We start from the raw sequence: 16,442 nt of genomic DNA, 5'->3' as shown, positions 1-16,442 counted from the left end.
GTAAAGTTAGTACAATTTTATCAGCATCATACAAGATTAAAGAAAAACAGAATGTTGCGCTTAACCGACCTGCAGCTCTGCTCTCCCAAACTTGTTCTAATCCTCCATGCTTTTTGCTCCAGCTAATATACCCAACAAATGAGCTGACGGTGGTACATGTGACTCAGACGCTCAACAATGATTGGCTGCTTAGTAAATCTCATGAGAATTGCAGTTATATAATCAAACTATCGCGAGATTTTGGAGGGCAATAGTAGTGAACCAGAAAATGGAACTCAACATTTCACTTGGGTTACACATAAGTTTCAACCATTTTTGGACTTTTCTTTGATTTGATTCTTACAGGTACTATTGCAAGAATACCATCTTTGTCCCCAGTCAAATCATTTTCCTTAAGCACTGAGGCAAGAGCACTTGATGAGACCTGTGGTTCATTTTCATCACTGGTTGATTCAGGTTTAATTTCTTCAAGTCTTAAAACATGAAGCAGGCTTGGATGTTTTTGAGCACAAAACTGACATGACATCTTTCGTTTACAGTCTTTACTAAGATGTCCTCTGATCAAACAGCTGAAACAAAGTCCAGATTTCTTCAGAAATCTGGACTTTGGACTGAAAAACAGCGTCATGAGAAGTTGGTTGTTGCAAATCTCTTGGCATGCGAGGATGATGCATGTTTTCACCTTCCTTTTTGTGTGTGAAGGTTTTGCTTTCAAATGTTCCATCTTTGCTAACTGGAGCTTCATAGTCTTCATAAACCTTTATCTTGGCAGTAGCTTCTGCTATTGCAGTTTCAATATCTAACTGTTCTTTCTTAGCTTTTAATTTAGCCTCTTCTAATTCCAACAACTGCTTCCTTTTAAGAGCAGCAGCCTTTGCAAAAAGTGCAGCTCTTTTCGCTTCCTCCTTCAAGCGAGCAGAAGATGCAGTTGACGTGGATGAAGAAGCGCAGGAACTGCCACTAACTGATTTTACTTTAGATCCAGTCTCTTTTGATCTTTTATTTGACACTGAAGCAACAGATACACTGTCCATAGGACTTACTTCTTCATCTAACCGATGGTCATCTGTAGTTTTCCTTTTCTGTTCTTTAATCCATGTTTCAGTTTTTTCCAAAATAGACTTAAACTGATCATATTTTGGTTGAAACCAATATTCTTGGTCAACATGTTGTTCATCTTCATGAAGAATCTCCAAAACTGCATGATTAGATTTACTAAACTCTTCAAGAAGTGTTTGAAATAATGATAAATGCTCTTCTTCAATCTGGATCAAACTTCCATCATTTTGCAGTAAACTTTCAATCTCCTTAGATTTAGCTGTCAGCTGACCAAGTTTGTATCTTCTTACATTGATCAGTTTGTGGAGTTTAGAATCCAGAGCCTTTTCTGTGAGCTTTGGCGCCCTCTTTTGGTCATCTTCGGTCACTACAACGTTCAAGTCTGAATCCTCCGCCATTATGACCTTTTCACTTTTAAAAAGTCGTTATTACGTTGCTCTTCGGCAACACAATGTCATCCGTCTTTTCACCCGAATGTACAGTTTTTTGACTTATGTTGTGGCTGCTTATTCGTTCAGTGTAAGCCACAATTATTTAACAAGCTTCCGTTTTTCTTCATTGACCTTCATTAGCTTAGCTCTCAGTTGACGCGTTTCTGTCCCACGATATGCCTTTGTGCATCTTTCAGTAAGCTAAAGAAATACTTACAACATCCATACAAGTCTGACGAACTTTACTTTTCTTTGAACAGATGTTACAGATGATTCTTTAATCTTGCACAGCATTCCACATGTAAAGTAACGTAACGGTCAAAAAACTGTATAGAGCTTAATTGAATGCGCCACATTCAACTTCTTTTCATAAAACAAAACATGTCAAGGCACTTTTACACAATTTCAATTACGTCCATTAGGTGGCGCTTTTCTATAACAAACATAAGGAAATGGAATCTTATTATCAAATATCTAAATATGCAAACAGCATACTCAATAATCAATAATGTTACAAACTGACATTTTTGGCTCTTACACTGTGAGTTTGTGTTAAGCGTATGACGATCTGACCTGACAGAACACCTGTTCTTTGTTCTTGTAATGCTCTGTGTACACTGCATCATTATTTAATTTAATTATGTACGTTGATATTTAAATTAACAAATAACTAAAACACAAGAATGAAAGAGCACGCAGAGCATGCACATTGCTCTTTGATTGTTTTTGTTCAAAGTGGCAGCTGTAATGTCTGCCATGGTGTCAGACTACCTGGATCCATGTACTGGGATAGAGAGTGAAAACAGTCACGGTGAGCACCTTCTGTTTGGTTACTTCTTGCTTGTTGCTCCTTGGTCAGTGTTCATAGTTGAGTGTTATTTACCCTCAGGGCATTGCCTCAATTGCTATGTTTAATGGTGCAGACAGTGGTGGTTTCTTATATGAGCAATATGGGCAAATGCCCAGGGCGTTATGTTTTTAGGGATGGCACGAGACCATCACACATTTTAGCACAGAAATGGAATTTTTAATATTGGTAAAATTTATTAAGTATTTAATATCTAGGTGTTCTTATGGGAATATGGATCTTTCAGATTATTTTGAGAAGCAATTTCGATCATATTTTACATTTTATTGTGTCATGTAGCACAGGCCGCTGGTCTTGGTCTTGACTCGGTCTCGACTCCCCTCGGTCCTTGGTCTTGACTTGGTCTCGGACCCCAAAGGTCTTGGTCTTGTCTCGGTCTCGATACACTCTGGTCTTGGTCTTGTCTTGGTCTCGGGTTAGGTGGTCTTGAACACAACACTGAGTTCTACACACAAGTCATCTAGTCCTTTCCCTTGGGGGCGATTTCTCTCAAGGGTGGAGGGAACAATCAGTTCAATCTGGAGAGACTCAGACGGAGAAAGAAACCAATTAAAGAGTTTGACGAAATTAACATGAAAATAAACACAAAGTCCTTTGGCGTTCAGGCCCCGGCCGGGGACATCGAGCTGGACTTCGATAAGCTCGATGAACATTCCTGATGCAGCATAGGAATGTAGATCCCCAGGGCCTGTACTGGTGGCGGCAGTTGGAGGAGGATGAGGCCTGGGAGCCGGGAACAGAAGGTGGAGATGGGGCGGAGGTGGGTTGATTGTAGCTGGCGAGCAGAGGAGGCCGTGGGAGAAGGTCCTTTTGAACTGGAGCCCGCACGATGATTGGCTGGAGTGAGGCTTGGGCTGGCGCTGATAGGTCCAGGTTGCAGAGAGAAAGACGCTGATTGATGAGGCAGGTGAGACTAGAGAGTCTTCCAGACTGAACCTTTGTCAAGACTCCATTTATCTTGCAGCAGAGACATTCTGTGAGATTGGGTCAAGTCTTCAGCACACCAGTCAAAAGTTTTAACACAGACAGTAAAAAGCCAATACTTCTAAAATGAAAATCACAATAATCATATTGTAATATAAGGCTCCTAGTAAGATCAATAATCTATACACATGTAAGAATGATAACACATAATATTTCAAACACTCCCTCCTCTTTCTCATTTTTACTCATCTGTGAACTATTCAAAATCTAAGAAAAGGAAAGAAAGGAAAGAAAAGAAACAATAAAAATGCAATATATATATATATATATTTCTAGTCTAAGAAATAAAAACACATGATAAAAAATATAATGTATAAAGGAAACAGCAGAAAACCAAATGCAGTTTTTTTAAATCACTAACACCACTTGTTTTCACATTTTCAGTGTAGGAATCATTCAGCAAATGATTTAATCTGTTGATTGATTACAGGACATCGTCATAAAATCCACTTTTTTAGCGTGTCTTCATCCATATGGAACAAGTCAACCTCATGTGTGTCAGAGGTTGGTCTGAACAGCTGATAGCTGATCACAGCAGTGTTAAATGTCTTTAGCATCATGCTATGAAGGCATGGAATGATCCAACTTGTGAACAGGCAAAAAAGGATCAGAATACCCAGAATAGGTGTTCTAATTTTTAACAGTAGGTTCCACCATTCCACCAAGTTCCAGAAGTGAACTAAGAAAGTCAAAAGAATATGATCTATGCGTCTCACTGTCCACGTAAAGTTGAATGTCCTCCAGCTCATGTAGAGCGTCAGAAATAGTTCTACCAGTTCCTGTTTCATCAGGAATGAACATGCAGCACATCGAGCCAATGATTTTGCAAACACTCCCTGAGAGGCTGTGAGGAAGTCCAGTACAACATGGTTTTGCAAAACCATATTTCTCAGTTCAGTCAGCTCTCTCATGGTTCCATTGGCAATCTCATGTGTGCTGTTGATAAGTCGAAATAGAGTGTACCTATTGATCTCAATGTGGTCTCAAATATCAGCTAATCCAACCCATATCCACACAGGACTGGCTGAAGTACCAGTCAGCCATCGTTTGCTTTGTGAAGCACCGCCTCACTGGGAGGGAATCGAAAGGCTAACATGCCAATCAGGTGCAACTTGGGCGGGTTAAAGTAAGAGAAACCAGATATTGCATTCAAAGCATGCTGAAGACCAGCAAAGAAAGCATTCACAGAGTGGATGTAGTAGAATATCAGAGTACAGGAGACACAGGATAGAAGATTTGACTGAATCAAGACATTGTCCAGAAGTTCAGACTAGGAAGCTAACTGGCAAATTGCTAGCCAAGTATGTGGAGCAGGAAAATAGGCTGTAGTTACTTAAATTTATGCAAACCAATTGCCCCAAAAGATTCAATTACTGCAACATGTAAAAGACAAGTGTAGTTACCTTGTGCGATTTTGGCAAGCAATATTCTTAAACTCATCCAAAATATTATTCTCTGGAAAATGTATTATATTTTCTTTTTACAGCAGCAGCAATGTATTTACTACATAAAATAAAGATACATTGTGTCATTACTTGACATAGTTGTACCTTTCGGTTTGCTTGAGTAAAAATGGAGTAATGTCTGTGTATGTTAAAATGTTAAACATTTACCACCCAAAATCCTCACTACTATCAAATAGTTCACTTTTTATTTTATTCTAGTTGTTGCAGACTCAATTTATATAGAATAACTTATAAAGCATCTTTATAAGTTCAATTAGGTTATTAATTTTGTGGCAGGCCTAGTCTCAGAAAGAAAGAAATAAAAAAGGAAGGTAGCAAATGTACATGTTGGTTCCACATGTACATTTGCTGAAAATATGGATAAAATTGATCATTACAGAGTCCAAGTAATTTGAAGAGGGGGAAGCATATCAACAAGACAATTGAAAGTCAATGACATGATGCAATCTGCATTTCTTTTTTTTTTTTACTGGATCCCATTTCTGGACACAAGGGTTAAATTGTTGTACTATGTAATACGTAGAATAGAAATTACTTTTTTTTGGTAAATTGTCTTGAGATTACCTATTATAAATTGTTTTATCCTTTTTTTTAACCTTTAATCCATGTTGTAAGTCCATAACTGTAGCAGGGAAACTTTTAATTTTCCTGTTTGATGATGTACTTTCCCTTCTTTATCATTGTATGGATATTTTGCAATTGTGTTATGCTGTTTAATATATCTTTAGCATTTGGAATGTAAACTGGAAGTTTCAGTATTTCTGGATCACTCTGCGTTTTCATGCTAATTTAATTGTAAGAAGAAAACAGCAATATAATCAATGTTTGTACAGATGGTAGAATTTTAAACATTTTTAGATCCATAGTATACATTTCTCCAAATTCCTTTTGTTCTCAATCCCTTGTTTTGCAGTTTTCTTTACCTCTCTTGCCTTATTTAAATCACTGTTACTTTTTTTGGTAATTAAAGGTCAATAACTCCTTTACCATCTAAATATTGACCCTGCAAATACAACATCTTAGAAAACACATCAACATATTAATTAAGAATCTATTACATCACTTGTGAAACCATCCTGTTATCTCATGAGGAATTTGCACTGTCTTAATAGCATATTGTTTAAAAAAAATCTATCTTGAAAAGGCACAAAAAACATGTCATATTTTAGTATGTTTAAATTACAATATGAACTAAAGTAATTATGCAGCCTAGTCAGGCTGATGCCAAAAATGACTATTTCTCCATAGGTAGTTAACACAATGTTTGTTAGTTGTAGTTTCTAGTTCAATTTCTTTTCATTTCTGACCTTTGCGGGGCTTTGAACTTTAGCCTTAGTAGAATATCAGCTTCTGCCCCTATATCAAGCTTAACCTCAACAGACATGTATCCTGCGTGTATGGTATTATGCCAGACATTGTCAGTTTTAGTGTTCAGATACCGACAGTGTTCCTGTGAAAAGTGAATTAATTTCTTGGTTCTCTTGTGTGGCATTTTACTTGGCTCAGATATTTGTATAATGGTTCATCTTTCCACATCTATAGCATGAAACTTGATATGCAGGACACTGGTTTGGATGATGAGACTTTCCACACTTCCTGCATGTGTGTTGGTTTCCTATTTGTGTCCAGGGCCTTGTGTCCTTATGCCATAGTTGGTCAATTTCATTCCAACCTGCGACCAATTCTGTTTCAAGGGCATGTAAAACTACAAGAATATTCGGGGAAAAGTTGCTTTCAGGAGTCATAAAACACTTTAAATTGGTATATAGCAATTAATTTGTAATTGCAGCTGAATGGAGCCCTGCAGTGTTTGATCTGTAAAGATTAGCAGACACAACAAAAGGACATGTTGTATTAAGGACATGTATAACAGGTTCTACTTAGATTATTCATCCCTTTGTGACTCATGAGGCTCTGTGTGCTTGTTTGTGTGGTTCACTCCTGCTATAGTCATAGCACTTGGGTGTTTCCAGACAACTCCTCTCCACCTGATTGTCCAATATTTTTGCTAAAGTCAAGCCAGAATCTCCCACAATCCTTAGAGTTCCTGTTCTCTCCTTCAATTTCATACTTCCAGATTTGTTTGTTTTCTCTGTTCATCTATGATCAGACTCACCTTTTCTACTTGCCTTGCCTTCAGATGAAGTTTCTCTGTTCAGTCATTGTTTACCCACTCTCACAGACCTTGGTGACAAATTTTCTTTATCTCAATCCAGATCATCCAGCCACTCAGGCCTGAGGACCAATGTGAGCCACTCCCATGCCTATTGTATTCAGGACTACTCTATTCAAAATAATACCTCACACCTTCTAACGTTTCCTCTCCTGTCCCAGATGCCATCCTCCAGAATCCACATCTCAAAATTAATCCTTGTTAATAAACCTCCTAAACCTTTATTTGTGTCCTTTCTGCATGTGGATCAGAAAATTACCACCAGTCATTGCACTGCACCCCTTTGTGATGAAGAGTATGGGGGAATTTTTCAGTCATAATTCAACAGCACACATTTTCATTTTGAAAGCAGGATTACATGTCTTTTGTTCTCAAAACTTTTACTACTTTTTAGTGATGGGCAAATAAAGCCTCATGAAGCAATGAAGCTTTCCAGCCCTTTGCTTTGCAAAAAGGTTCATCATTCACTAGTGACATCTGCTGGTGAAACTGTAACAGCCTTGTCACTCAGTTGGATCATACTTTCAAAAATTTGTAAATGCAATATTGTCACAAAGTTTTCTTCAAGCTCATATTTAGTAACAGGAGAATCAATTAAATCATATTTGTTATGTTTTAATTATTAAAATAATTTGTAGCCAATCTAATCCTTGACTGTCAGTGGTTGTGTAGGGTTTTCTTTTATGTCATGGACTTATTTGACAATGAAGATATGTTGTACTTTACTGTATTGGGAATTGAGTGATTGTTGAGGCAGACTGAATACTTTGAGTGAAAAACTTGTTTCCTGAAAAACAGAATTTGTTTAAAATAATCTCTTCTTGGGAGTTCTAGTTCTGGTTTTTAACAGTACAAATAAAGTTTGCCTCTTCCAATGTTTTTTTTGTCTGTTTTTGATGTGTGAATCTGATGTATCTCCTGATCAAACAAAAATAATTAAGAACTGTTTGGATTTTAGGTTTAATTGTTTTAATTTAGGAACAGGACTTTTTTCACTGTTTCAGGTTGTAGACGGTTTCTTCGTCGGCAGATGGCCTCCCCCGCCTTGGAAAAAACTCGTTCACAGGGCACTTATGATGCAGGTGAACAAAGGAACTTCAGTGCCATACAGTACAAATGGGGATGCACATGTTCCTGTGTATGCCAGTACTCCAATGGATCTTTATGTCTCCTTAGGTTCATTTCGGCGAGGTATCGCTCCACTTCAACAATGGCATCTGCTGTGGCATTGGAGCAACGCCTCTTTTGGTCCACTGTAGAATCTAACAGAGACCACAGTTCACCTATAAATAACAAAAAAAATTATTACAGATAATACACACCAACAACTGAAACACAGTAGTACAAATGTCACAAGAAAAGAAAAAAAGAAAACTCACAAGATTTGCTGGTGCCTTCTCCTGCATCTGCTGAATCCTGCAGCTGGTCACCTTCATTGCTTGGAATTAGTACAGAACATTCTGCTTTCAGCCGCCGTACTGCGTCTTGTGCCTTGCTTTGACTGACAAAACCAAGAGTTTTGAACCTAGGGTCCAGCAATGTGGCCATTGTCATGACACTTAATGATTCAATATTTGCAATTTGTTCTTTGACACGCCTCAATAGGTTTTCAGACAGAAGTCTTGCAACATCATTTTTTATATTTGCCATCTTTGTAAGCACTGCATGGTGTAGCATGTTTATTAAAGCTTGAATATTGACACCCTTTTCTCTTCAGAGAGCTCTGAAGTTGCTTGGAAAAATGGGAACAACACCGGTAACGATTCCTCAATTACCTCATTATCCTGAGATATCAGAGGGATTATATCAGTTTTGAGTGTTGTGAGGGCTGCAGCCACAGGTTCTTTTTGTTGAAACAGACGTTCCAACATAAGGTAAGTGCTGTTCCAGGATGTGTCCACATCGATTATGAGCTTTTGCGACTGTCTTCCCATCTGTATTTGAATCCCTTCTAGCTTTTATTTACCTGTGGTGCTTGAGTGGAAATATGCCACAATTCTTTTAGCCTTTGCGTGGATGTCACAGAGGTCAGAGATCTGGTCAAATGATTTTCGGACTAATAAATTCAATCCATGAGCAATGCAAATGGAGTGCCTGATCTTTAATACCTTAGCACATGCAATCATGTTAGCTGCGGCATCAGTCACCAGACAGTTCACCTTATCAGTAATTCCCCACTCCGCCATGTGATTATGCACCACCCTGGCCAGATTCTCAGATGTGTGAGTGGAAGGGTAATGCTCCACTCCAATTAATACAATGCCCAGTTTGTCATTGGGATCAATGAAGTGGCATGTTATGGCCAGGTAAGCATCCATATTGATGGACGTCCACATATCTGCGGTCAGGCTGACGGCAGACACCTTTTGGATGTCTTCTTTGGCTTTTTCTTTTGTTTTGTAGTATTTCTCTTCCACCATCCTTTTTAATGCCTGAAATGAAAAGCAAAATAATTCATTTAAATAACTGAAATGATTTCCATTTACCACATTAGCTGGTATGTTTGACACATAAACCTTTCTGGTAGGAAGAACATAGGTTGGATCCAGCAAATGAATGAGCTCCCTGAACCCCTCATCCTCCACTACTGAAAAGGGTGGGGAATCCTTTACAATCAAGTTTACCACAGCCTCATCTAGCACTTGCTTCCTGGAATCTGTAAGATGCATAAATATAAAACAATTGAAATGAAACAATATTATACTGATAGATATATGAATGAAATCATTTTAAACACATAAAACAATGTCATACTCTGGCTGGTGTCTCCTGTGTTTAAAGTGTACTTATTTTCATGTAGGGCCCTGTAATGCCTAATCATTGATGATTTGTTGTAGACCAACACCCTGCCCACACAGCAAACATTTCACCTGAAATAAAAGGATGGTGAAGTTCACACAAAGTTACTATTAATGATGCAAATGTAGTCAGATCTTGTGCAAACATTATACAAACCTTATTGTGATCTGTCATCTCAAAATACTCCCAGATATGAGAGGTTTTTCTCTTTTTTGACGGCTCTGTTTCAACCAGTGCTGATGAAAACGGCGCTGCTGATGCGCTACCAAACTACCTACTACAACCCACGAAGCAACAGAGTTCATAGCGCTTTTATTTTTAAAAATGATACGCAAAATGAAGCAATGACGTGGCAGTTGTAATGCAAGCCCTCGTTTGTTCCTGATCACGTGATTTTGCTCAATGTGACAGAAGCTCCGAAGCGGGGCTTCATCGGACACGGCCCCTTTTTACTCGATACACGCCTCGAACCCTCGCTACAGATAGCCCATCACTAATACTTTTGCTTACATTTTTATTTTGAAAGCAGAATTACGTCTTTTGTTCTCAAAACTTTTAATACTTTTGCTTCAAACATACTTAAAATTGTGAAAGTACACTTTAAGTATACTAATTATTAAGTGTACTTCCTATAAGTATATCTGAAGTATACGAACAATACACTTGTACCAATTTCGAAATTAGTACTTTAAACACACTTAAACATAATTGTACCAAAATACAATATATATACTTTTAATATATTAAATAAAAGTATACTTTAAGTGAACAAAATATGAATGAATATGTATGAACTTTTAAGTGCCTTAATCTTTTACTATTTATTAAAATTGCATACAATAAAAAAAAAGGATAATCATGATGTAATTTTTAAGAAAGTGCCCAATCAATTTTCTGGTGTGTGATGTAAAACCTTATAATCAACGGCATTAGCTCCAGTTCATACTCCAGACGAGATGGTGGCGGTATTGCACACTTTCATTTATTTAAAAAACGCCACAAAGAGAAGAAAAAACTTGAACGCAGGGAAGAAAACAGACGCTGTTCAAATTCGCCATTTTTACTCGCATAATATTACCTTAAAAGTAGAGAGGGCCTTGACAATAGTTACTAATTTTGGTAAATTCAAGCTGGTGACGTCCTAATCCGAGTTGGACGACAACACAACGGGACAACAACCGATGGTAATGAAATGTGTGTCACAAAGAGAGCCCGGGGGGACGAAGGCTGCCAAGTGTTGCTAGCTGATGGCAAGTTTGCTTATTAATTATCTTCATTTAATTATAAACAGTGCAGTAAAGATATATAACTTACGTTGGTTTCTTAAATAATTATTTTATCAATTTTATTGTGACTTGTATGATTATTACTATAGTAATCATTCAGCTTCATGTTATAACTGCATGGAGGCTGTTTGTTGCGACTTATACTTTAATTCATAAACTTACCTGGTTTTAATTAAGCTCCATATGACAGAGAGACTTTGATATTGTGAGGTTGTTCTAACTCGTTCATCAATGTTTTTATCTTAAACATATGTTTGCAGTCTAACTAAGCAAATGAAGATGAAAGAGGAAGCCAGAGAAATCGGGTGTTAGAAACCTAAAGACTTTCTCTCTCAGAAGAAGCTCTGACTCCACCAGATCACCAACCAGCTCTAAGGATGAACCTCCACATCGTCTTCATGATGTAAGTTTGTTTTTCAATGAGGAGCTAGCTACATTTTCAACAACAAAATCTGCTGTTACCAACAGTAAGTGCTTAATAAACATGATTTGATTTAAAGGTAACTGGAAAGAATTTTTCTCTTCTTGTTAATCTAACATTTATCTTTCTTTTTTTATTTGTTGTTGACTTTCAGGGCCCTGTAAGTGACCTGTCCAGGATGAGCCCTGCCTCTCATCTGATGGCTGCTGGAGATGGGCACCACCAGCCCCCCTCACCACCCTGCAAGGATCAGTGTGTTCAGATCATGGATGGAAAGATTTTAAGGTAGTTTGTCTCCTTAAGTCCACACTTAAAACAGCTTCATAGTTAATGCCAACATCAACTGATTCTATGACATTGCTGACAATTTTTTTCTACTTCTAACATAAACAGGCAAAGAAGACACCCAGAAATGTTTTTCCACCCCAGGCATCCGGTCCCAATCATCATCAGTTCTTATGATGTCACATACATAGCGAGTCCACAACGTCTTGAAATTGTAAGTATTATTTTTTATTTGCCATTTTTCTGTTCTCTTTAAATACAAATGCTTTCTCTGTTTAATTGCTCTATTGTTCTTTTTTGTAGGATTCTGTAAGGTGCAGTGAACTGGAATGTTCTGTCGTTGATCCTCACTTTCATGTTTTATTGTCACACTTAAATTTCCATGTTCATGTGTTCACTTTTGATGTGTAAACTGATAATTTATGTAAAGTTCATAAAGTTGTGAGTAAAATTGGACAATTTTAAAATGTCTGTAATAAAAAATATTTGAATTACCATGGGCATCTTGTGTAATTAATCTTTCCATGTAATTTTAGCCTAAAACAGTAGTGTAGTTATGCATGTCATTTACAAAATAGTTACGTAGGAATAAAGACGAAATAGTAGTTTATTATCAATAGCAGCAAATCCAAAATAAAAATGAAGTGTAATTTAAATACATTATTATATTTGAAGTATATTTAATATATATATATTTAATATAATTTGAGACAATTATATAATTAACACTCAAAATATAATAATTATATCAAAATGTAATAATAAAGCTCTGAAATATGAAATTTAAAAAGTATACTTTAAGTACACTAAGTATACTTGAAGTTGTTCCAAAAAAGTATGTGTAGTATACTAAAGTATTCTATTAATTGTAATTTTAAACAATTTAAATACTACTAAAGTATACCAAGTACAAAATAAGTTGTTCCAAAATAGTACAGTTGAAGTACATCGATAAACGTATACTAAAGTATGTTAAAATTTAGTATACTAAAGTATACTTTTTTTTTTTACCAGGGCAGTCAATCAGAACCAGCTCTTAGGAAGTTTTGATTCACTAACTCAGTATTGTTTATTTTGATGCAACCTGCATTTGACTCTGAATTAATATTTCTTTTTATTTGATATAGGCAGTGTTGTAAGATTTATTTGACTCATGTATAATTTATGGTACAGAGAACCTTACTGTTGTATATGTATTGTTTTACTGATTGTAGGTTTTTCAGTTGTCCTTTTGACTGAATAGCTGCTGTATTGTGCCTGCATGTTTGTCTAAATCTGAATTTGTTGCCAGATCATTTTTCCATTTTGTCAGGTTATATAGCAGCGTTTGAACCTAAAAAGAAAAATTAACAGCCAATCCAGGTGATCGACAAAGATCGGTGATCGGCAGAGATCGGCCTCATGGGTGATCGGTATCAGAATCGGCAACAAAAAACCTGATCTGACTGAGCGGCGTAATTCTGCAGAACATGAGGAGGCATTAATGTTTCTTTTTTCAGAGATGATTTATTTCATGTTATTATTACATAGCGAAAGTTTTAATATGTAAAATCTTTTTTGTTTGTATATTTAAGTTATGTGCTGCACCTTTAAGCAGACGTTCGGTGTGAGAGTTCACTATGGGTGGAGCAGAAACCAAGCTTCGTCTGTGAAATATTACTACCAGTAGCGCTTAGCGGCTGTCCAACAACGGGAACAGAACCTGCGTCTTACACCGCTAGCTCTTTGACATTAATTATTTTTTCTGGTTATTTGTTTACCTTTCTGACCATTACGCTCTTCCGGGTGAATATTGGTAGCTGTGCGCTGCTTTACCTGCTATCTGGCTGCTCCGGATGTCCGTTTTTTTCCTGCAGTGAGCCTTGTTGTATCCAAACTCCCTCAAGTGTTCGTTTTTAAAACGTCTTATTAGATTCATTGTGTTGATGTATTTTGACGTGCTTCACCTCCGAGGTATTTCTTCGGCGGAACACGCAAACATCCGCATTCACTCTCAGAGCATTAAAGTTCCTCACCACGTCACTTAGGCTTTGTTGCTGCGCACATATGCAGTGTGAAGGAGGAGATGAGCTGTACGGGCAGGCTACGAAGTGAGAAGCAGGTGATCGGCAACAAGAGACCATGATCGGCGATCACTGATCATGCACTTTTTCACAGAAATCGGCCAATTATGATCAGTGGCCGATCGATCAGCATACCTCTACTTTTAATACTTTTGCTTACATTTTCGTTTTGAAAGCAGGACTTCATGTCTTTCTTCTCAAAACTTGTAATGTTCGTACTCAAACCTTTCTCCTCGCACGCTTGCTTACGAAATGTTTTCTGCTTGCTTTTGGAACAAAAATGCATCGTCGCCTGAAAACCTCTCAGCCAATAGAATGAAAGTGTTGTACTGGGTGCATTTGTTTCCTTCTAGCGGGAAACAAACACACAAAATTCCTCCATAGTAGTTAAAAAATAATGCTGTGAGATAGCCTGCACTCTTGTAGACCTTTATTGTTTTTGCTTTTGTTTCTATTAAATACTCCAGATCATAGATTAGGACATATTTGATCTTATCGTCTATAAATACGGGCTTCTTCTTTTAGGTATAGTACAGGTGCTGGTCATAAAATTAGAATATTGTGATAAAGTTCATTATTTTCCATAATGTCATGATAAAAATTAAATTGTCATATATTTTAGATTCATTGCACACCAACTGAAATATTTCAGGTCTTTTATTGTTTTAATTTTGATGATTTTGGCAAACAGCTCATGAAAACCCAAAATCCCTGTCTCAAAAAATTAGAATATTATGAAAAGGTTCTCTGAACGAGCAATAAAAATAATCATCTGAATCAACAAAGTAACTCTAAACACCTGAAAAAGATTCCTGAGGCCTTTAAAAACTCCCAGCCTGGTTCGTTACTCAAAACCGCAATCATGGGTCAGATTGCTGACCTGACTGCTGTCCAGAAGGCCATCACTGACATCCTCAAGCAAGAGGGTGAGAAACGGAAAGAAATTTCTGAACGAATCGGCTGTTTGCAGAGTGTTATATCAAGGCACCTCAGTGGGAAGTCAGTAGGAAGGAAAAAGTGTGGCAGAAAACGCTGCACAACGAGAAGAGGTGACCGGACCCTGAGGAAGATTGTGGAGAAGGGCCGATTCCAGACCTTGGGGGAAGCAGTGGACTGAGTCTGGAGTAGAAACATCTAGAGCCACTGTGCACAGGCGTGTGCAGGAAATGGGCTACAGGTGCCGCATTCCCCAGGTCAAAGGTCAAGCCACTTTTGAACCAGAAACAGCTGCAGAAGCGCCTGATCTGGGCTACAGAGAAGCAGCACTTTGGACCACTGTTGTTCAGTGGTCCAAAGTACTTTTTTCGGATGAAAGCAAACTTTGCATGTCATTCGGAAATCAAAGTGCCAGACTCTGGAGGAAGACTGGGGAGAAGGAAATGCCAAAATGCCAGAAGTCCAGTGTCAAGTACCCACAGTCAGTGATGGTCTGGGTGCCATGTCAGCTGCTGGTGTTGGTCCACTGGGTTTTATCAAGGGCAGGGTCAATGCAGCAGCTATCAGAAGATTTTGGAGCACTTCATGCTTCCATCTGCTGAAAAGTTTTATGGAGATGAAAATTTAATTTGGTCTGGAATCGGCCCTTCTCCACAATCTTCCTCAGGGTCCGGTCACCTCTTCTCGTTGTGTAGCGTTTTCTGCCACACTTTTTCCTTCCTACTGACTTCCCACTGAGGTGCCTTGATATAACACTCTGCAAACAGCCGATTCGTTCAGAAATTTCTTTCCGTTTCTCACCTTCTTGCTTGAGGATGTCAGTGATGGCCTTCTGGACAGCAGTCAGGTCAGCAATCTGACCCATGATTGCGGTTTTGAGTAACGAACCAGGCTGGGAGTTTTTAAAGGCCTCAGGAATCTTTTTCAGGTGTTTAGAGTTACTTTGTTGATTCAGATGATTATTTTTATTGCTCGTTCAGAGAACCTTTTCATAATATTCTAATTTTTTGAGACAGGGATTTTGGGTTTTCATGAGCTGTTTGCCAAAATCATCAAAATTAAAACAATAAAAGACCTGAAATATTTCAGTTGGTGTGCAATGAATCTAAAATATATGACAATTTAATTTTTATCATGACATTATGGAAAATAATGAACTTTATCACAATATTCTAATTTTATAACCAGCACCTGTATGAAAAAAAACATGGAATGCTCTCTGGTATGAGGAGGCGGGCCGGATCCGGCATTGTTCAGGGGGCCGGACCAAATGACGTGGCGGGCCGGATCCGGCCCGCGGGCCGTAGCTTGGAGACCCCTGGTGTAGAGAAACTCATCCATGATTCCTGCAAGCGGGTCTTCACAGGTCCGCCTAAAAAAATCTGAAATCAGACAGCTGGAATCAGACAGCAGAATGCTGCTGCTCTCATTCTCACTAAAGCCATGAAGATAGAACACATCACCCCAGTTCTAAAATCATTACACTGGCCCACTGTAGCTCAGAGAATAGACCTTAAAATGACTTACTGAATCTTCTGCATATCGCCACCCACTCATGTTCCCTTCCACCTTGGTGTGCCTCTTTGTCCATCTCAGCACCATGCAGAAAAGAGCCTTCTCTTACTCTTCTCCGAGACTCTGGAACACTCTTCCCCCTGACATTCACAATAT

General features: G+C 38.0%; 1 long non-coding RNA gene and 2 pseudogenes across 1 annotated transcript; 1 reads left to right on the top strand and 2 right to left on the bottom strand.

The window, feature by feature from the left end:
• Positions 1 to 7,973: 7,973 nt before the first annotated feature.
• On the bottom strand, positions 7,974 to 8,658 carry LOC148155543 (zinc finger BED domain-containing protein 4-like; annotated as a pseudogene).
• Positions 8,659 to 8,663: 5 nt separating this feature from the next.
• LOC148155542 (E3 SUMO-protein ligase ZBED1-like) lies at positions 8,664 to 10,271 on the bottom strand (annotated as a pseudogene).
• Positions 10,272 to 11,330: 1,059 nt separating this feature from the next.
• On the top strand, positions 11,331 to 12,267 carry LOC106911524 (uncharacterized). The gene is made up of 4 exons (XR_015765218.1): positions 11,331 to 11,469; positions 11,642 to 11,772; positions 11,881 to 11,986; positions 12,076 to 12,267. It is a non-coding gene; the product is annotated as an uncharacterized LOC106911524 (long non-coding RNA).
• The last annotated feature ends 4,175 nt before the right edge of the window (positions 12,268 to 16,442 follow it).

The sequence above is a fragment of the Poecilia mexicana genome, unplaced genomic scaffold (genome assembly GCF_051168715.1).
Source record: "Poecilia mexicana isolate PSO_F unplaced genomic scaffold, ASM5116871v1 scaffold_14, whole genome shotgun sequence".
NCBI classification, from domain to species: domain Eukaryota; kingdom Metazoa; phylum Chordata; class Actinopteri; order Cyprinodontiformes; family Poeciliidae; genus Poecilia; species Poecilia mexicana.
This window is presented reverse-complemented; position numbering and strand designations above follow the sequence as displayed.